Source organism: Ostrinia nubilalis, chromosome 1, assembly GCF_963855985.1.
Source record: "Ostrinia nubilalis chromosome 1, ilOstNubi1.1, whole genome shotgun sequence".
NCBI classification, from domain to species: Eukaryota; Metazoa; Arthropoda; class Insecta; order Lepidoptera; family Crambidae; genus Ostrinia; species Ostrinia nubilalis.
Genome location: NC_087088.1, coordinates 1178767 through 1200956, shown reverse-complemented (window position 1 = coordinate 1200956; position 22190 = coordinate 1178767). Strand labels below are relative to the sequence as shown.

At 36.1% G+C, this 22190-nt stretch overlaps 1 long non-coding RNA gene across 1 annotated transcript in view; it reads right to left on the bottom strand.

Moving 5' to 3' along the window:
- Positions 1-21759, bottom strand: part of LOC135074758 (uncharacterized) — a 120243-nt gene extending 98484 nt beyond the window's left edge. Inside the window, exon 1 of the long non-coding RNA XR_010257892.1 lies at positions 21620-21759. This is a non-coding gene — a long non-coding RNA (uncharacterized LOC135074758). The remainder of the gene's footprint in view (positions 1-21619) is intronic.
- Positions 21760-22190: the final 431 nt, after the last annotated feature.

Sequence of the window (22190 nt, the reverse complement as noted above, 5' to 3'; positions counted from 1 at the left end):
TAAACCAATTAACAGGCTAATTATACCAGATCACTGCAACATATCTATGAACTACAGTACAGAACTACAGTTGCAGTGTAACCAATGAAAAATTCCTAATGGCGAACTAACTGTAGTTACTCAGGCTGAAATTTTGTTTTATTTATCTAACAATATTAAACCAGCACTAATTGTAGAGCACAGCACACAAACAGTAAAAACCCCATATACAGCTTTTAGCTCATATGACGAGTATCTATGTACTGACTGTTCTCGTTAAGCTGTGTACATACGAATAACGACCGATCCATTGTAGCGGTTTGAGGTCCTTACGGCAATTAAAAAAAGATTAATTAGCAATTTCGTGAATGAAACACGCTGTCTTTCCCACAGTTGCTAGATAGTATTGTTTTTTGGCATGTTTGCATTCGAATTGTTTACAAAACCATTATTAATGGGGTGACGGCAAGTTCCAAAAGCATTGTTATGTAAAACTCTGTAACTATTATGCCCTACTTTTTTTTTTTAAACGAAGTCCATTAAATTGGTTAAGTTACCAATGTAGTTTACTCAAGAGGCCATGCAAACATTTGTGGTACCTAATTATGTTTCAAAAATGTAATGATTACACATTATTTTTTAACCATGGCGTAGATAATGATTTGCAATCTGTTGCTGTACCTTAATAAATAAATAAATAAATAAATAAAGACGTAGCGTGGGCAGGCCTCCCACAAGGTGGACCGACGATCTGGTGAAGGTCGCGGGAAGAGCCTGGATACGAGCAGCGCAAGACCAGCCGTTGTGGAAATCCTTGGGGGAGGCTTTTATCCAGCTGTGGACATCATTTGGCTAAAACGAACGAACGAGTCGTATTTATACGAAACTCTCAATCACCGTTCCAGTAGATAAATAAATTATCTGCAAAGTAGCGCTTCATGCGTTCGTAAGTAGGAAACTTAAACAGTAGCGCTAATGTGTTTTCATTTCACAGCATGTTATTTCAGAGACAATCATCTGCCAACACTTCTTGTTCACTAAGTACCTATTGTTTTAAAATAATTCATTCCTGAACTTGTACAGCGACATGCAAATTATCAATTTAGAGCCTCCGTAGTACACGTCATTGAGGCACCCTTACTCACACGGCGTTTTCGACTCATTAGTGTTTTCTATTAGCTTTCTACATTGACGTAATGATAAACGCTTTAATTAGCCTCACAATGACCGGTCCGGGATGTTCACAGGGTCTTTCTCTTTTGTCATGGCAACTCTAACCTCTAGATTACCACAGTTTAGGTGGTTGCAGAAGGCACACTCTGTTTTCCTTCGAAAGCAAGAAAATTGGTGCCTTCGTAGAAATTAAGTATAAAAAATTCAGTTTAAATTAAATATCGAGTAGTTACTCTTGGATAATGTGGTGGTAAGACTCTAGGTATGGTAATTGCATTGAAATTGTATAAAACATATTAGGTACTGTTAAAAAGCTCTTGTGTGGTAAAAGGTTAAGCACAATCGTGATTTTTTTATGGAATGTTACAAAAAACTGTGAATCAGGGTGGCGTTTTCCTGTGATCTGTGGTGTTTTCAGCTTTCGACGAGACTTAAGATTTTCCTCCTTACTGCTTAACGCAATTCTTAAAACTGATATGATTGCAGAATTTTACGCCGTCATTAGAAGCAAGCTGATTGCGGTTTTAAGTAACAACGTACGTATTATGTACAAAAGAGTTATTGATACAAAAACACCGGCTGCTAATGCACTTTGAGCTACTCGTTGGAGCTACTGTATCTAACTTATGCTGTGGCTACACTATCATCTGCAAACTGTAAACATTGCGCAACAAAGCGTATGATAACTATGAGAATGAATAAGGCAATAAACTTATAGAAAATGTTTTGTTATGTCACAGTTTATGGTAAAGAATTTTGACGCGTGTGACGATGATGAGTATATTCGCACTTTGTGTTGCTATTTAATATGGAATCATGACATAAACTAAGGCTCAGTTGCACCATCTAACATTAATTTATTTTATTTTATTTTTTATTTTTCTTTATTCAGAAAACCACAGCTCTATTATATTTAACGGTAACTATAATGATAACCGGTGTTTTTATATGGAGTTTGACATATTTTTGACGTTTGTTAAAGTTAAAGTTATAGTAACATGGTGCAACCCAGCCTAAGGCTTTGTTTTGGCACATGGTTAATTACTTCGTTGCTTCGCAGTCATAGTTAGTTTTAGTAGAAGTCAGTAATTTTATTTTAAGTTATCATTTCATAGTTACATATTCGTTTATATCTACACTAGCTTTTATCTACAAACTTAAACCCACTACACTCTACAGGGTGTTAGGTAAATGGGTATATGAGCTGACACTAGCCCATGTTAACATGGGCATATAAATGGTATGGTGAAGTCAGAAATTTGATATCATCATTTTATTTTTTTTAATTTTCATACAAAATAAATTTTATAAAATCCGATTTGTATGAAAATTAAAATTATATTTATATGCCCATGTTAACATGGGCTAGTGTCGGCTCATATACCCATTTACCTAACACCCTGTATAAGGAACATCCCTATAAGTTTGTCTGATTTCGTGTGAAGTGTTTTAGTTTCTGAGATTTCGTAATCAGGGAGTGGTATATTAGATTCTAGAATACAGCTATATTGTTATTATATCCGCATTACTCCTGGTACATTTTGGTGTTGATACCCAGTGAAAGTGTAATTAAGCGTTGATTTAGATATTATTATAATACGTATTAAACACGTAATATTTGCGGTAATACTACGACACGTCAATAACACGTACACAGTCAATCAAAGTTAACTGACCGATAGTTTTTTAATAATCCGCAATCAAAGCTTGTTTAAAATTACTAGTAGGTAAGCATATTGATACCGTATCGTTGTTTTAATTAAATATTCTTTTTTTACTGTTTCAGTGTATCAACATTCTTGAGGCAAAATTGTTTGCTTACATATCCAATCAAGGCAATAATTACCCAAAGTATTCGCAAAATACTTTCGCAATTTTTATCCAAAGTTTTAATAATTTGTGCAAGCCGCACCAAAAGTACGTGCGTTAATTCCGCAACTCATTTTGCATAACCTATTGATTGGCGAAAAACGTTTTTGGGTGCCATTATTTATGTATGTTGTTATACAGGGTGACTGGAACTGAACCCGCCATAGCTAATACGCGTATAGAGGAGGTCATTTCCTAATTATTGAACCTTACTTTCTATGGCTAAAGTTTTATAGTTTAGGAGATATGTCAATTTTTATACTTATTTCAGATTTTTCCGAAATTAGACCTAAAAACTGCTTCAATTTTTTTTCTCGCGTGATTTCAACAGTTTTTTTTATTTGATATTAATATCGAATATGTCTTTATTCAAATAAAATAAATTTCTGATCCAGATAATGATTGAATAGCTAGTTACGAGCCGTTAAAGTCTAACAAAAGTACAAACCACGATAAAAAATTCTACTTCGATTTCGATTGAAACAAAAATTAATAGTGATAATGGATTGCCAATAATCTTAAAAATTTCTCTAGCTTCTCTTCTTTCCAATGATATATCACACGTTGTAAATAGATATTGAAATTTGTCAAAAAATGAAAGTTTATGGAAGAAAATGGAGTAATAAATAATACAAAAATTATCCATACAAAGTTGATTTTGAATTTTTTTAAACTCTTTTCTTCATAATGTGATTATTATTTCAAATTCATTTTTCAAAAAACACACAAAAATAGTTATGAAAAGGAGTATAGCAGAAAATATGAGATGTTTGAAGAAACTTTGTATGGATAATTATCGTATTATTACTCCATTTTCTTCCATAAACTTTGAATTTTTAATAAATTTCAATATCTAATTACTACGTGTGATATATCATTGGAAAGAAGAGAAGCTAGAGATATTTTTAAGATCATTGGCAATCCATTATCACCATTAGTTTTTTTTTAAATCGAATTCGAACTTGAATTTTTTATCGTGGTTTGTTCTTTTGTTGAACTTTGGCGGCTCGTAACTAGTTATTGAATCATTATCTAGATCTGAAATTTATTTTATTTGACTAAAGGTTTATTATTACAATTAAAAAAATCGGTTAAAATCATGCGAGAAAAAAAAATTAAGCAGTCTTTAGGTCAAATTTCGGAAAAATCTAAAAAAGTATAAAAATTGACATATCTTCTAAACTATAAAACTTTAGTCATAGAAAGTAAGGTTCAATAATTAGCAAATGACCTCCTCTATACGCGTATTAGCTATGGCGGGTTCAGTTCCAGTCACCCTGTATTTATGCGAAATCGATGATACGAGAGTGACAACAGAAAACGTGACATTACTGTACCGTCGTGTCTTACTTAACTGTTTTCTGCAAATTGTTGCACTCGTATTCTGTTCAAGTTTAAACGACTTTATAAAAGATACGAAAATGAAAGATCTTGAATATTTCCACGCGATATTAAATAGTTTACTTAATATTTCTGTGCTATGTAATCAACGATGAGATCAAATAATCTTGCCGTCTATTACGTTTATTTACCTATCACAGTTTTAATTGCATGTTATAATTTTATTTGTGTAATTGGCATGCTTAAAAAACATTCGTTTATTTTCAAACACAATTAAAAAAATTAACTCTTATTGAATTAGGTAAATCTTAGAAAGTAATTTATTAGTGATCCAGCTTGGAAAAACTCTTACAATAACGCTATTTTTCCATGTACCGTGGGCGTCTTACCAAAACAAGCGGTACAGCGGTCTCAAGCTAGTTGCGCAATAAAACGTTAATTATATCGACTTACTTCAAAATAAAAGCAAAAAATAATAAGATACTTTGGTTGACCCACATTCTAGAGTTACGCGTTAAAAGCATAACATAAATACCAATAATTATGCAATCAAAAACGTGTATGACACAGCAAAACACTCCGATTCCAATCACAAATGGCGGTTTGTACAAGAAAATGCTAAGTAACCACTTATTCTTACTGTTCGGCACCATAAGCGAAGTCATTACCGCGAGTCTCGCATAATCGCGGCCTTAATAGCATCCAGAGCCTCAATTCTGGAGCATCTCGCCGCTATCTCGTTCGCACTAGGCCACTTTTTTCACGAGAGCAAGCAGGACAGAATGTGCAAGTGCGGCCCCAGATTGTGATTCAAACAATAACGGAATCAAGTCAATCGTTCATTTCGAACTGTGTAATTTTTGACGAGTCGACGACCGCCTCTCTATGAAGCTTGCGGTCCATGGTTGGCCGAGATATATCTAGCGACATTTAACTGTATAGATACAAAAACCCATTCTATTATACCTAAATAATACAAACAGATATTAAAGTCTTCATTGTGACTTAAAATGAAGGCAAAATACATAACCCAATTAAGCTTTTCTATTGAATAGAAAACCAAATGAATTTTCATTTTACTCACACCTAAACGAAACTTAAATAATAAATAAAATAAAAAAATAAAATAAAATTCATTTATTTCAGGCCAGGGCCCATAAAATTTCAATAATAATAATAATTGCATTAAATAATTAAAATCAAATTAAAATCAAATTAAATCAATAAAAATAATAATAATGGAGACAAATAAATTAAATTAAAAATTAAATTAAATTAAAAAATTAAATTGAAAATTAAATTAAACATTAAAATAATAAATAAAATTACAATCTAAATTTAATTCAAATACCTGCCTCCCTGTGGGACACCCGGCACCTGCACTTGAGTTTGCACCCAGTGTCGCACAAGGGGGCAGTCTGGCTTATTGCTTAGAACTTTCAGGATGCTATTGGTGCTCCCACGCGTGCGGAGCATCAGCGATGCAATACGTCGCCGCAACACCGTGTAAAAACCGTCTGTGTGCGCATGTGCAAACATCGCCGACGCACTACAGTAGCGCGGGAGCCCCACCAGCACCCTGAAAGCATTATTATATTGCACGCGGAGCGCGTTGATAGCCCGCTGCGTGTAGCTGACCCACAGATTGCACGTGTACAAGGTTTGGCAAAAGGCTTTAAGGCGATTAGAGTCCTCAATGACCTTGAGCGTTTGACCTTCACGCTTCGCACAACACCCGCGCACCCCGCACGAAAACTCCGATCTGACACCGATCAAAAATACACGGGCATAGGTAGGTACAGAATAGAAGCTCTTTCTTCATACATTACTGCCTATTATTTTAAACTTGAATTGATGAACCTTGATGTCGATGTCATTCAACCCAGGCGCAAGTGATCGCCCGAAATGTTCTAAACTAGCGCACCGTATAGTAAGGTATTTATATTTAACAAAAATTACAAATCCATGAACATTTTGTATAGGATAATATTTTTTACTTTATTTTATTTAGCTTACAATGTATGTTGTGTGTAAACTATGTTTGTTCGGGTGGAATTTTGCAAGCTGAATTAGTTACGGCCGAATACTGAAACACTACTCAAATCTTTCACTCAGCTGACGAGCTCCTAAATTTAAGTATCCTTCAATTTTAAATGGTAATCTCAAACGCTACTCAACGGATTTGAAGCCGTGATCAGCTAAGCAGCTCTTTTTTTTTTTTTTTATTTTTATTTACACAAATGATGACTTTACGTTTTTTATACATTACACGCAGCATCATTTGGTTATGTATTGTCTTTTATGGAAATATACTCAATCAACTTAACATAGAACAGTTTATTTTTAGTTTGTATTATATATAAATCTCGTTTATAAAAAATTAATGCTTGCATTTTTTTATTTAATTAAAAAAAAATTTAAGGGTGATACTTTTTATTGTTGAAATCTATTAAGTGGCGATCGTGGACCGAAACGTAACCACAATTGACATTTATCATTGTTGACAGAGCATCAAATTGACAAATCAACAACTCTTCGAAATGCTGCTATAGATGACCCACGCTGAACTGTCCCACCAAACTCAATGACAGGGGGGCGCTACCATCGTTAAACTAAATGGTTTCCAACATGGCAAAAATCGGAACCAGCGATCCGGTATTGACGGTGGCGCCTCAGTGTCAATGTCATTGATAGGACAGTTCAGTATTTTGGAACTATATTGCTTAAACCCATTTGCGATGTCCCCATATTCCTCAGAAATAGGCCTGTTTATGTAAAGCGATTTCATAGCAGCTTTGTTACTTTGTGCACTATACGATGCACAGTTGGCTGTTCGATGTGGAAGAATCACCTAGTACACGTTCATAACTTCCCGTTGCGTAGAACCGTAGGGTAATAATAAGTATTTGGTCCACTGGTTGTATGGCGTTTGGTGAGGTGTTTCTAAGAGCTTCCAAATTATGAATCCAGAAACAGACGCGGAACCTGGCTCGGAAATACATGTCATTATAATAATATTTTTCAATAGCGTTCAGCCTTATTGCGTTCCGTTATGTCGACTTTCAGTAGCAACAACAGGGTCAACAACAACAAAAGCATGAAATAAATTAATTTTCACTAAAAATTAAAACCAACTCCAAAACAAATTACCAAACCGTAGGCTGCCAGTGCTGCCACCGACTCCGAAAATATCAATCATGGTATAAATTTGACCTAGTAAATAAATAACGGAATATATTTTCTACTTTTACTTATCTAGTGCAGTTTGTTTTGGAGTCGATTTTTTTACACTAATAGATTCTATTTAGGTAGATAATAGCGTCCAAGCATGGCTTAATTCAATCGTATCGTCTGACTGAACGTACTCTATGAACAACTCTGACATAAAATATATTGTCATACAACGGCTGGGTTGCACCATCTTATTTTAAATTTGACAAAAGTCAAATATCTGTCAAACTCCATACAAAAAAACACCGGTTATCGCCAAAGCTACGGTCAAAGTTAGGTCACGTCAGGTGTTGCAACTCAGCCAAAGAAAAAATTCATTTTGATCGCTAATGTCAGTTTGCAGCGAGTGACACAACCTCCCCGTCTGAAGGCCAGCGGCCGACTGCCGCCCGCACCCCGCGAAGGCCCCCTCAACAGCAAAACGTTCGGAATTTATCAAAAGTAAAATTTATGAATGAAAGTAATGTTCGATTGAAAAACGCAACGTGTCATTTAAAGATTAAAGAATTCTTAATCTATTCGTGTAAAAATCTTTAAAATTAACATAGCCGTTTGGGAGGAGTAGGGAATTGAAGTAAAAAATCGATGTCCCGTATTTATTTTTTTAATCCACAACAAATAGACATAGGAAAAATTCAAACGTGTCAAATGTAGTCCTTGAACTGTTGTATAACATATATTTTTTTCAACTATTTCTGTCCAGCAGTAAAAGAGGAGTAGGCTTTACAAAATGACCATTTCACGCGGATTGAGGACACTAATCGCCTTAAAGAGAGTTATCTTTACTCCTGTGCTACATCGCGCGAATCTGCGTGCCAACATATTACAGCGGACTGCCATCGCCCTCCTCTCCCTTTCGATGTCACCATCGTCTTTTAAATTCTCGGTAACCACATGGCCGAGATATTTAAACTCTTTCACCCTCGTCAGAGCGACGCCATTAAGTAGCACACTTGGCACATCTTCCAGATTGCGACCCTTGGCCTGAAAAATCAAGAGCTCACTCTTTTTAACGTTGTACAGGAGGCCATGGGTCATCGCATACTGCTCACAAACACCAATTAGCCTTCTGAGAGCGGCGATTGATGGGCTGAGCAACACCATGTCATCTGCATAGCTAATGCTATTGATGCAATGACCATCAATCGAGCAGCCGACTCCTGTGTTGCTCAGTTCAACAATCAACCGATTCACATACAAGTTAAAAAGTGAAGGAGACGTTAACCCCCCCTGTCTCACTCCACATTCCAACCTATACTCATCAGAAAGCTCACCAAGCCACCTGACCTGGTTTGTTTGGTGGTCATACCAATATTTGAGGACATTGACTAAACCACTCGGCATACCAGTATCATTTACATAACTTACACTTTATGAATAAAACTTTTATATTTTGTAAGCCTCACTATTTATTATTACATAACAAACGCGCACATTTCCCAGACAACTTCATTGGGTATCGTGACAATAACCTCTTAATTAAAAATTGTGGTTTGTAACAGTATTTCCGACACAACAATAGCGCACAATTAGCACACGCTTCGCTTCGTCCCAGTGGATCGCGTGCCTTAATGAGAACTGTTACGTTCTCTGCGACAATTTTATTGCAAACACTGCATTCCTGATTAGTTCAATGGAGCCCGCCACCGAGCGAGCGCGTTTCGACACTGGTTATGTTGCAATGAACGCAGCAAAAACATATTCAGTATAAATATCTTTATATCTTTCTCTCTGGGGCAGTGATTTCAGTTTAACCAGCCCGCTGCTGAATTTTTCTTCGATAAATGTAGGTACAGTTATATCATACTGTCATAATGACATACCACGAGAGTTAGCCACGATATATTCGCGCTGACGAAGCTTAATCGCGTACTAATCGAAGCATAAAGATCACTCAATATCTCTCAAAACTCTACCTAAGTTTGATCTTCATCGAGTTTGATATTCTTCTCTAGAACAGCGATAAACTGGTTTATATATTTCTTTTTAACTCCCGTTAAGAACTCCCATAATCGGTTTATTTAAGCAAGAAGTTTATGTAAGAAGTAACTTACACAACTTACTATGTATTTCAAAAGTTAGGAGTAAGTCATTTTAGAATACAACATACCTACTCTACTTTATTTATTCTAACATACACCGAACTTGAGTATCTCTACGTAGATCTCTATATAAACATGGTATTTGCTATAGATACATTCACGTACCTAACTTCTGATGACAGGAAATTCGTATGTTATCTATTTTTTGCGCCATAAACGAGACGTCTTGCAATATTTATAATAACAGCATCCATCTCTGAAACGTTAAATAAGTTCTAGATCCAAGTGCCAGCGTGAGATCCAACAGATCGGCGCTTGCGCAAGCAGTTTCTTCATCTATTCACACGCGTTGACACAACGTCGTTAGAGTTAACTAAATCGCAATTACTCGAGATCAACATGTTGCTCGTCTTCGGGTGGAGTCATCGCATTGTACAAGTCCATTAGTTTAACGACGATGAGCAAATAATTTGTGATAAATGAACCTATAATAATAAATTAAGTGTCATCACCGTGTCAGATATAGACTGATGATTTTATGTCACGTTGACTCTACATTTACCACAAGTTCTTAGCCTTTTCAATGTTTCCAATAACTATTACGATATTAACAAATTATAAGTTGATGACTACAATTATTGCATTTTAATTGTTAAACTTAATGTGTCAGCTATTCATCATTTCAATAACTCCAGCGCCTGATGACAGGAGAAATTGAGTTCAATGTATTTTGGAACATTCAAACTTCCTATTTCACATTGTAGGCTTAAATCAAGGCTGAAAATGATAGCCCGAAAAAAAAAAAATTCCTCAATTGTGAGGTTGGTGAGGCAGGACACATCAAGCCTTAGTGTATATGAGATGGCTCATATAGCCTCAGATGGTATCAGGCTGTGACCCAAGTCATTGCAAGCTTATCAAGTAGTATACCTCTTACTAAATCCTACGAACTTAGTACTTTTTACAAGCTTTTATTGAAAATCCTTTTTCAATTATAAAGCTGATTGTGCAGTGATAATAAACAAATCGAACAAAACATCGCTAGAGTGGAAAACATAATTATTTCCGAATGTGCACCTGTGGACGCCAGGTGGCGCTCGGCCCGCGGCGCTGCGTACGCGCAAGTACCGCACCGTTAGAATCACAGATCACTATATATGTAGCAAGCTATTGCACTGTCAATTCGAGGAGAATGGCTCTCAAGAAACTCAACTCAACCAAGTTTGGGAGGAGAAACTAGTTAACCGGCACTCTTCAAATTGAAACAACACAACGAATGGATGGAAGTTTGAAAAACTTTCAGTCAGTCAAACTGTCAAAAGTGACAATATGGCGGCTGCAATGGCGGCAGACTAACCACAGACTATAAATATCTATCCGCGATGCTAGCGCCACAACTACTCTAATGGAACTAAAGCTGTCAGACCCCTGGTTAGAATCCAGACCGAACGCGTAGATTCCATCCCAGACTGTTTTATGGAAATGATTGGCTACCTGATGGACATACGGCTTTCGTCTAGCCAATTCATAATGCAGACAACACTCGCTTAGAAATACTGGTAGGTATAATATAAAATGTATTGTATGCTACTGGCAGATAGGATTTTAATTAATAAATAAATATTAAATGCAAATATAAGTATTTCTGTAAAGAACGGTTCAACTCAAGAACGGTGAAATTGAAGAAAACATTAAAAAAAGCTTGCCCTACATACGTTTTTGGCATTTTATGATAATATTATACGCAAAAATTATACGAAAGTAAATAAAAGGGCAGTTAGCACGGTTTAATTTTACAAATATAATTTGGTAATCATTAATTAGGCCAGTGCTGTTACAGATCTTAATTATTTTCAAAATCTAAACTACCCACTTTGAAATATAAACTGTAAGATTAGCTTTCAAGTATTCATGATATCTAATACCTATGTAAATAATGTAATCATCGCCGCTACGTCAATATGTGCTGATGAAACAGATATTCAGCTTGCGTGTCAAACGGCGCAGTTTCGGCCTAGTTATCATTTCATAATAAAATGTTTGTAATTTATTTTTTGCAAGTAACCTTGCACGCATCATCAGTTTACCATCGAGAGAGGTTGAGGTGAAGAGTAAAATTATCTTAAAACTAGCGACCGCCCGCGAATTCGTACGTGAAAATCCCGTTTTACCCCCTTAGGGGTGGAGTTTCGTAAAATCCTTTCTTAGCGGATGCCTACGTCATAACATCTACCTGCATGCCAAATTTCAGCCCGATCCGTCCAGTGGTTTGGGCTGTGCGTTGATAGATCACTATGTCAGTCAGTCACCTATGAGTTATATTTTTTTTAGTATTACGATTTATGTACTTATATACATTATTTTTGATGAAGAAATGTGCCTCAGTCGTCTAAGAACTAAAAATCACAGACAGGAATTAAAGACACCTCCCCATGGACAGACGATGCCGCGATGTGACTAAAGACTTCAATAATCATATAAAACGCTCTCCCTAAAAAGTAAAAATGTATAAAATTAACTAAGGATCTTTATAAAAGATAGTATTATTTTTTGAGCATTTCATATTTAAAATTGACCGTACTGCAAAAAAAATTAAAGTAAGTATCTAGAAGTATCAAGATACAGCGATCTATGTAGGTACTAGTGCTCGCGACTATTGCTCAACAGTGTTTTTGCGCGGTCCTGCGTAACCGCGCCGGCGCAGCGCCTGTGAACTGTGCTGTACTGTTATTGTTTAATTTTACACCCAATACGCACGCAATCGCCACGTAACTCTTGTTTTAATACGCTATTTTAGTTCAAAGACAATCTTAACTCATCATTTAATGTTGTATAACGAACTAAGTTGTGCTCGCGATTTCGTGTAGGTACGTGGAAAACTGGAAATCTCTTTTTTACAGAAAAAAGATACACTACAGCTTTCCTATTTAGTTTACAATGCATTGCTTAGCTATTTTGTAAAGCAAAGCAAACTTTAAACTTTCGGTGTCAGATTTCATTTCATTCATTTCTGACATTGTTCGATCGAATCGACGTGCTAACGCCCTTAGCGCCCTTCATAGTATGAAATATTGATTCTTAACATAATTTACAATACTATCTAGGTCTATATAGGTTCACATGCCTAACCAAATAGAAAACAATCAACTAAAAAGTTGCTTAACTTTGTATCCCTTTGCGGTGGTTACTGTCGATTCGCCACAAAGTGGATTCTAAATAAATAAATAAATAAATATCTTTAGACAATTTCACACAGCGCCATCTAGCCCCAAAGTAAGTCACTCTTTACAAGATTTCTTATATTGAAAGTTATAAAAATGAATTTGTACACATGCTTTTTTCGTCTGCCAACTTGTAACCCCTCTGTGAGTCGACCCCCTGGACCTTCATTTCAAGGGAGTCCATCTTCTAGAACAGATGATGCTGCTTGAGGATATAACGATCACCTCATAACATCATTATGTAGGAATTCGCATTTACATAAGATGCTTACTCAAGTATGCATTGTGTGCATTGATGCAAACACTGGCCGGTGCAGCCACCATGAAAGTGTCGGAAAAGCTACCGTTACTCCACTAAGACTATGTTCAATGAACTCCATGGAAAACAACATTATTGTTGATTCCAAATGCTTTAATCGGTTGTTAATGTTTTATTTCAGGAAGTGTTAATGACCATAAATGCGATTATGGTAAAATACCTGCCTTGTTATGCATAAAAATAATAAAAAAATGACCCTTCATCTATGGTTAATAATACCATAGTAGTACCTACTCGTACTTACTTCATGCGCATCATAATAGATGGTTTGCATTATTTTTGATTTGGTCACACATTGGTCCGTCAACGTCAAGCTTTATGCCCACGGCGTCTGCCGCGTGGATTTCGATATGTGACAGAAAAGATTGTGTCACTTGCGCGTCCTTCTGACAATGTTACTTTCGCATTTTCGTATAAATTACATACAGATGTAGACTGTTTAAGCTTCTTTATGATATAGTATGTTACTTCATAGCTGTTTTCAAAAAGTAAAAAAATGAAATCTTTCTCGTCTGCATGAGACCTTGAAGCCGTCAGACCCACCGCGTCGCTCTCGATCCACTTGGAGCCCTATCCGACTTGCCTCATCGGCCTCCAACGAACGCAGATATGCGCGAAACAAAGCGCTGCACAATGCGCGATTGACCTCAGAACAATACCACGCACGCTGCGCACGCGCCGCTATAACCACATCCACCAAAAAACGATTATGACTACTAATTGTGCCTTTCTATTCACGGCCGCTGTTACTTTGTAACGTGTTTATTTATGAAAATATCTTTGCAACTCGTGATTGGAATTAAAAACATAATGACACTTCTCGATTGCTCTTATTGCAAAAAGGGCAAGTGCTCAGCAACAATGTATGATATACACGCCAGGGTTGTCTGGAAGAGATTTCTTAACGCGATATACTCGCATGTACATACTTCAAGAGATATTGTTTCTCCAATTTGTGAGCAGCGACTACAATAATCACCCACTTGCGGTAGCCGAGCCAACTTGCAGTCGAACTGATAGGGCTGTCAAAAGGTAATTATGTATTTTGTAAGCTTGTGTAATACATAATTAGCTTGTAACTCAGCGGCAGCGTTTCGGTAATGATTAATGAAGTGAAACAACACACGTCGCGGTCGGGAAGGAACGTATACTAGAGTTTAAAAAATCTTAAAGTATAATTTAAACTTGATCTTAACAAGTATCCAAAGGATAAGTAGAGTAGCAAATCAAACTATACATAATAAACATAGATAATAAGCGAAATGACGAAAAATTACATCAACTTCGAACTCCAATGGAAAAGCAGTGCTAAATTTCTTTGTCCATTATCTAGTCTTACATCTTTTATTTATTGGTTTCGCCCGCGTGGAATTTTGTCTGTCATAGAAAAACAATATCGCGCGCGTATTTGCTCACCGTTTAGACCTACCCTGGACTACGACAAACATTTTAACACCAAAATCAGCTCAATCGGCCCAGCCGTTCTCGAGTTTTAATCAGACTAACGAACATCAATTCATTTTTATTTATATAGATAGATAGATAGATATAGATAGATAATAGAAAGAAGAGCAAAGTTAAAGTTCCATCCCTAGACCAAGTTACTGAGGCGAGACTTAACGCTATCCGAGATTTGTAATTACGGCGCGGTAACAAATCAGCGCGCACTGCGCGAAATTATCGCGCACCTAAACACTGCGCCCGCGCACGCCCGCGATTATGGCGCGCCGGAAAAATTGGAACAAAACCATCTAAATATCTATTTAACTCAACAAAGGTGACTGACTGACTAACTGACATAGTGATCTATCAACGCACAGCCCAAACCACTGGACGGATCGGGCTGAAATTTGACATGCAGGTGGATGTTATGACGTAGGCATCCGCTAAGATTTTACGAAATTCCACCCCTAAGGGGGTAAAACGGGATCCACGCGTACAAACTCGCGGGCACCGCTAGTCTGAAAATATAGCTGGTGACTATCAAACAAAAACTAAATGAGCAAAATACGAAATATTTCAAGTGAGGTTATATAAAAACAATATAATTATTAATCATTTAAAATAATTGAATATTTCTTGCAAATCAATCAGTTTATTCGGTTCACTTGAGAGTGCTAAAGCGTGACGGTAGCGCTACTTTTATTTTTTTAAATTAATGAACTATCAAAATATCCAATTTACCTATCCTTGTTCTCACACATACAAATAAATACTTGTACACCTACGAAAACACTTTTTATACAAAACCATAACAAGCCACCTACGTATATGCAAAATCAATTTAAAAGCACTCCTTGCCTAAAAGTTAACTTACTTTGTAGTTAAATAATAATTTGGGTTAACGTAAACAAAAATGTCGAGTCAAAATGCAATAAAGCTTAATAGTCGTTGCAACAAAAACAACCGACCATAACAACGTTTTAACGCACATTTTAAACGCGTAAACTTTAACTTGCGGGTCATAAACCATTGGCCATAGACTATGGACTGACAGAATCTCTTCTCCAAACGTTTTAAAAACTTGTCTTTGTATTTGACGCGTTGATGTCTTTTTCATCAACTCCTTGAGATGCGCAATGTCATGATTTATTAAACTGAACAATAAAACAACAATACCATATTTAAATGAAGGTACCTAAGAATACTACTTTTAGAGTCTTTTACCTACTTATAGTATCTTCTACACTAATATTATAAAGAGGAAAACTTTGTTTGTTTGGTTGTAATGAATAGGCTCAAATACTACTGGACCGTTTTTAAAAATTCTTTCACCATTTGAAAACTACATTATCCCACCAAAAACATTCTGTAAAAAACTAGCCAAGTCTCGTTAGAGCTGCTTGTTTATCTCTAAAAAGTAATGAAATCTAGACAAAGTCGTGCCAAGTCTATGATGGTTCCTTACTGCGATTTCTTTATTATTATAGTTAATGTTGTGTGACTTGGCCGTTGAAGGGTACAAAATCAGGTGCTCCATGACATCATTGCACCAATCTGTCGCCAGAACCGCTACCCATTGACGATGGAAAATTGCCACTTGGAAAACGTTGATTCAATAACCAGTCAATTGAAGGCTTAATAAAGCTGCGTATTTCAATAATACTTATGTATGATTTTCATAATAAAGATTGTTCAACGGCCAAGTCACACAACATTAACTATAATAATAAAGAAATCGCAGTAAGGAACCATCATAGACTTGGCACGACTTTGTCTAGATTTCATTACTTTTTAGAGATAAACAAGCAGCTCTAACGAGACTTGGCTAGTTTTTTACAGAATGTTTTTGGTGGGATTTCACTTCTTTTTGTAGAAAATGGCATAATTCTAATTTAACGTCGTCGTCTTTTAACATTATCGACATTTTTTTTACGATATTAAACATAAATTAACTCAACGAGCTTTAAAATGGAGAAAATCAGAATGATTGGTTTAATAACTTAACCATAGCGAACCTCACGATATAATAAACGAAATCAACGAAATTAAAACTACACAACGTTCAATTTTTTTTTTTTTTTCGGACGGACTATGTTGATAGCCGTGAGCGGCTTTTTCAGCTTCACCGGACAATAGGTGAGCGCAGATGGCTCTCAACCTCAAAATTTAAGCAACGTACACAACGTTCAACTTAATCGACGGGGGGGGTCTAGAAAGGAAAAAAAAACTGGACACCGCGGTGCAGAAAATCGACGCTCAAAGTGCTAGCGCCATCTAGCGGTGAGCAGTACAGGCGAACACCACGGTGCCGGTGTGGCGCTAGTAGTATTGATTATGAATGTGGTGTTACTCCAGACCTTCGATTTTCCTAGTTTTTATAGTTTTCCCTTTAAGTGGCCATTAAACCCTAACTCTGTACCAAATTTCAGCTCTCTGAGTTTATGGGAAGTACTAGTTCTATTTTGATGATCATCAGTGAGTGAGTGAGTGAGTGTCATAAATGCGAAACTTTGCTTTCGCTTAACTTCGGAACTAAATGACCTACAGACTTGAAATTTTGGATTTTAACTATGTGATTATACCTTACTAGATGACGAAAATTTCTGCGTTCTGGTCTTATCCAGAGGTTCTCAAATAGGGGCCTGAAAATGCGGCGAAATGGTTCCAGTAAAGGATGGTACGGCAGTGTTTGCTTCGCGCTCGACTTGGCGGGGGCACTGCCGTGCCCCCAGATCCACGAGGCTTGATACATAGGCTAAATTTTATTTTGGAAAAAAATAGGGTTCCGTAAAAGCGCGGGCGGAAAGCTAGTAGTTGATAAGTTCAGATTTCCAAGTGAAGAAAACATGCAAAATACCTAGGTACTCGTATTTTCATTTTCTGAACGTAATGTTATTGGGCCGTTCATTTGAACAGATAAAACATTAAAATTGATTGGTGAAAATAGTGGTGGTATAATTTTATCTAGAAGTAGGCAGTAAATCACAGACTGGATTGTCTAAATTCCAGAATATAAAGCTTGGCTCTGTTGTTATTACACTAAAATTGTCATCTTACTGAAAAGCCTCGTCAGCGGGGCAGTTGCATTTTTGTGCCTATTCTCAAAGCATCGACAGTTAGCCGGCGGAAGTAGGCTCGTGACGGGAACGCTAAACTGTGTACCGTAACTACTTAGTTGCTGCCCTTTATTTGCTACAGTATTTACTAAACAAACTCGAGCTAGGAAACGGTTAGGTTAGAGAAAATGTTCATTTAAATACGTAATTTGTAGGCGACTGACCGGTAAAAAGTCATCAGTTTTGTGTGGTGGGTGTACAATAAGCAATATCAAATTATACCTACAATACACTACAAAAAATTTAAACAAAGCCTGATCGATGGCTTTCGCGCAGTAAACAGTTACAGCTCTATTCATAAGGCTTGTTTATGGCCTTATAATATGACATTAAATATGAATCTACACTTAACAATAGAGCCTGTGATTAGTCTAAATATGAAAATTATACCAATCACAGTATTGAATCTATTCACGAGCTTTAATGGAACTTTGAACTTTGTTAAGAGTCTTAAGAGAATACGATCTTACGATTTGACAATGTTTAAAAAAGTTTTGTACAATATGTTATCTATTGAAAGAAAGAAAGAAAAAAAATATTTTGGCAACAAAAGACATGAAACAAAGTTGCCAAAAAAGGTACTCAGTAATATCTTGACAGTGTAACTGACAAGACACTGATTTTCAGTGGGTGGGTGGGTCTATTGCATAGGGTTCTAGATACTCCTCGTATATTATATCGATGATGTATTGCGCACTGGTGGGTAGACCATCTCCCTAAAATCGGTTTTCTGGTACCTACCCGGACTAAGCCCATATGTATATTATTTAATTATGTATCACGATACAAACTATAATTCAAGCATATTATAGGCTAAGTAGTTACGTACTAAAATATGTTTGTTTTGTTTACTTTATAAACACGAAGCGTGTATTTCTATAAATTCTTTACACCTTGAACGTGCCTATTGTCAGCGTTCAAAATATGTGCTTATTCAGTCAGTAATTCATTATCAAAGTGACGTAATTATTCCACAAACCGTTACAATATATTGTTGTTTATTTATATAAGTACAGCAGTCGGCATATTACGAGTAAACTACATAACATTTATTGTAAAATTGCAATGATTACATAAAAAACTTCACAGAATGAACTAAGTAGCCGACATCTTTGTACAAATGCATGTGGGTGGAATAAATAGGTATGAACGTAATCTTTAAATAGTATTATTGATATAATAAATTGACTATGATAACGCAATAACATTAATATGTTAATTTAACGTCTGAGTCAGGTAGTATACTCAGCGTCAAATAAGTTCGTTGGGTGTCAGGAACTATTTGAAGCTGACTGTACCATACTTTTGCTCGTTCCGTTTTGCGAACATCGCAGTTAAGTTAGCAGTTATACAAATTAAGTTATCTCTGGAAAAAATCTGCACTAAAATTATCTTGTCTTTGAAAGTTGTTTAAACATTTTTTTCTGTGCAAAATGCAAATGCGCTAACATTTCACGTATTTGTAATGCTGTAACCGATATAATAGGTTTTATTTATTTATTTTACTGTTCATCTTAATCTTATCGTATCTTGATCGTATCCCTATTTCTTTGATGTTGGTTCGTCTAACCTGAGTTGTTGATACGAGAATTATTGATCGATACTTATGTAAGTTAAGGTCTTTTTGTACGCTATATAGCATCCTTGAAGTCTACTTTATGAGCCACCAGAGGTGATAAGAATAATGTACGAACCATGTGGTGTATTTTAAGCAGCACTGCAATCACACCTGATGATAAATGAGATGCAGTCTAGGATGGTAGAATACCTACCCTGTAAGTCCCTATTCAGTCTCGCCTTCAAGATAATTCAAATAAATCATTACACGTTCAGTTACCATTATGACTAGTTTTACACGTAATATTTTTGAAATCTACAGATAGTAACTATTATTAACTAGTCTACAGCATTATCAGATCGAGCATACTAACGGGACGGAGCGCTTACGCCGGTCATAAAACCATTAGTTCACAAAAAGTGTCTTGAAATTAGTTTTTAATCGCATCCGCCATGCTTTTGCGCGCCGCGGATCGATTACCTTAAACAACTGTTGTGCAACTAATTAATATAAAGAATACTTTCAAACTTTCTTTCTATAAACGTGTAGTAGCTAAGCAAAGTTTGAAACATGCGGGTAGTTGTGAAAACATTTTGATTGGCAAAAAAGCGGGAGTGGTTAGTATTTTTATTTTCTTTCTAAATCAATTTATCCCCTAAGAAACAGACAGAAAGCTGGAATTGTGTCTCATATGTTAATTGATTAACTGAAAATGATTAGGTACTTATTATCTATGTCTGTTTCCTGAAAAATCTTTAAAAATATTTCACAAAATTTTCCGACGGTATTTTCCGACGGTAATAACTTTACCAATGTTATTAGTAAATGCCGTTAATTAAGCCTTTGTGTTGAACCGATGTGTTGAAAAATATCTTTAACTAAATTTTTTTCAACACATCATCGGATTAACTTCAATAGGCAATGTAGGTTATTGCCTTTTTATCAGAAGTAAGCGGCAAACATCAATAATCTTGAAAGTAATTTCAACTCGGATTTTTATTTTTATTTAAGACAAAGTATTGATTTAATTAATACTGTCGTTACGATACTGGTTATGTCACGGAGTGCTGAAGTTGGGAGTGTTATGAAAATTTTTACTTTACGTAAGAAAACCGGGTTTTTAAATGTCACGGAGAAAACAATACGTGCGTATGCACCTTTCATGCACCTGAAGTTCTGCAAAACTGTGTTTACTTTCTCGTAACTTAAGCTGAGTTGCACCCTCTTACTTTAACTTTGAACGTCAAAAATCTGTCAAACACCATAAAAAAGCACGGGATTGTTAAGATTAAAATAAGGTGGTGCTACCCAGCCTTAATATTTTAGCATGCTTTTGACTGTTATGTTAGCTTTTGTATCAAGCTTCATTTTCAGGTTTTCACCAAGGTTAAATGAGGTGAATATTTACTACGTTTCAATTATGAATTAACAAGCCTAATTAATCGTTTTCTAAAAAGTGCCAAAACGTACGACGTTATGTGTACTCAGCTGTTGGTCCAAGGTTCAGAAGCGTTGGGGCCAACATTGTCTACACTCTATAACATCGGTGTTTGAACACTGTCTCATTATTGGATTGCTAATGTATTTGCTCAAACATTTGATTAAACTTTACGAAACCTGATACCTGTAATTGTACATGTGTGTAAAGTACTTAAAGTACGCACCTATATTTAAATTAATTGCTACCTACCAGCTGCGGTGCGCAATTGTATAATAAGTTAGATCCAATGTTTGAAGAGTTTGTGAAAATTTACATTCCAATGAATAAGGAATATGATCTTGACAGTGGCAAAAAAACTCCGTTATTTTGCGAAGAGTTCGCCGGTCTATTGTTTTGCTGCTGAGTACACAGCATTTTGCTACAAAGTTATTGAAATGACATTGTAGAAATCAATTTACCGAGCGATGAGCGAAGTGTGATTTCTCACTTTCCAGTTTTTTGCGTATTTCTAGGAGGCTTTCCGATTTTAGGGAAAGCATTACACAATCGTCCATAAACACTTGTTTTTAATTGGTTTTAAAACAGCTACTTAGAGGCACTATAAAACTCTGATCCTTGGGTACTACAGCTGGGGATTTGTGGTTGTTTATTTTAAAAATAATAAAGAGTAATATGACAACATAGTAGCGAGATAAAAGTTTAAAAAGTACGTAAACTTGGCCGACATCCGTGTGCATCAATTAATTAGCCACTGAGCACATTCCGCTGTTTTCTAAAGCGTAATTTATGTAAAGTAGTCCATATCAACACACTAGAAACTTTCCAACCGACAATTTAAACTTAAATTAAATCTGGATGCATAAACAGATGGTACTCAAAAACTTACTTGTATTTAAGATGTAAATTCCAGTTGTAAAACCAAAGGAGAATAAATTCACTGAGGTGTAAGTTTTGTAAACACAGCACAGTCACAGAACTCGTTACTCGTCACGGCACTCGCGCGCGCGGTTCGTGCGCTTGCGTCGGTCGGCTCGCCCGTTATGTCGCGCGGCGCCCGCGCAGGCAGCGGTGGAAAGCGGCCGCGACAAAGATGAAGGAATGGTGGCGGTAGGCAGAAAATTAAAATTAATTTTTCTTAATTTTCCTCATGCATGATTACAAATACGTTTTACATAAAACATGTTAGTGATTTAGAGTACGTTTGCGTTTACATTTTTATTACTTTTCTAGTGAAAAATGTACAGAAAAAATATTTTTTAGATCTACAATCATTGCGTGCAAAGGTTTCATTGATACTTTGGCTTATATTTTGTTGTATTTTAGGGGCCATCCATAAAGTACGTCACACGAATTTCATGATTTTTTGACCCCCCCTCCGTCCTTGTCACAGGTGGTCACATTTCTGAGACCCCCCCCCTCCCTAGTGTGACGTCACATGTTTTGCAATTTCACATCGA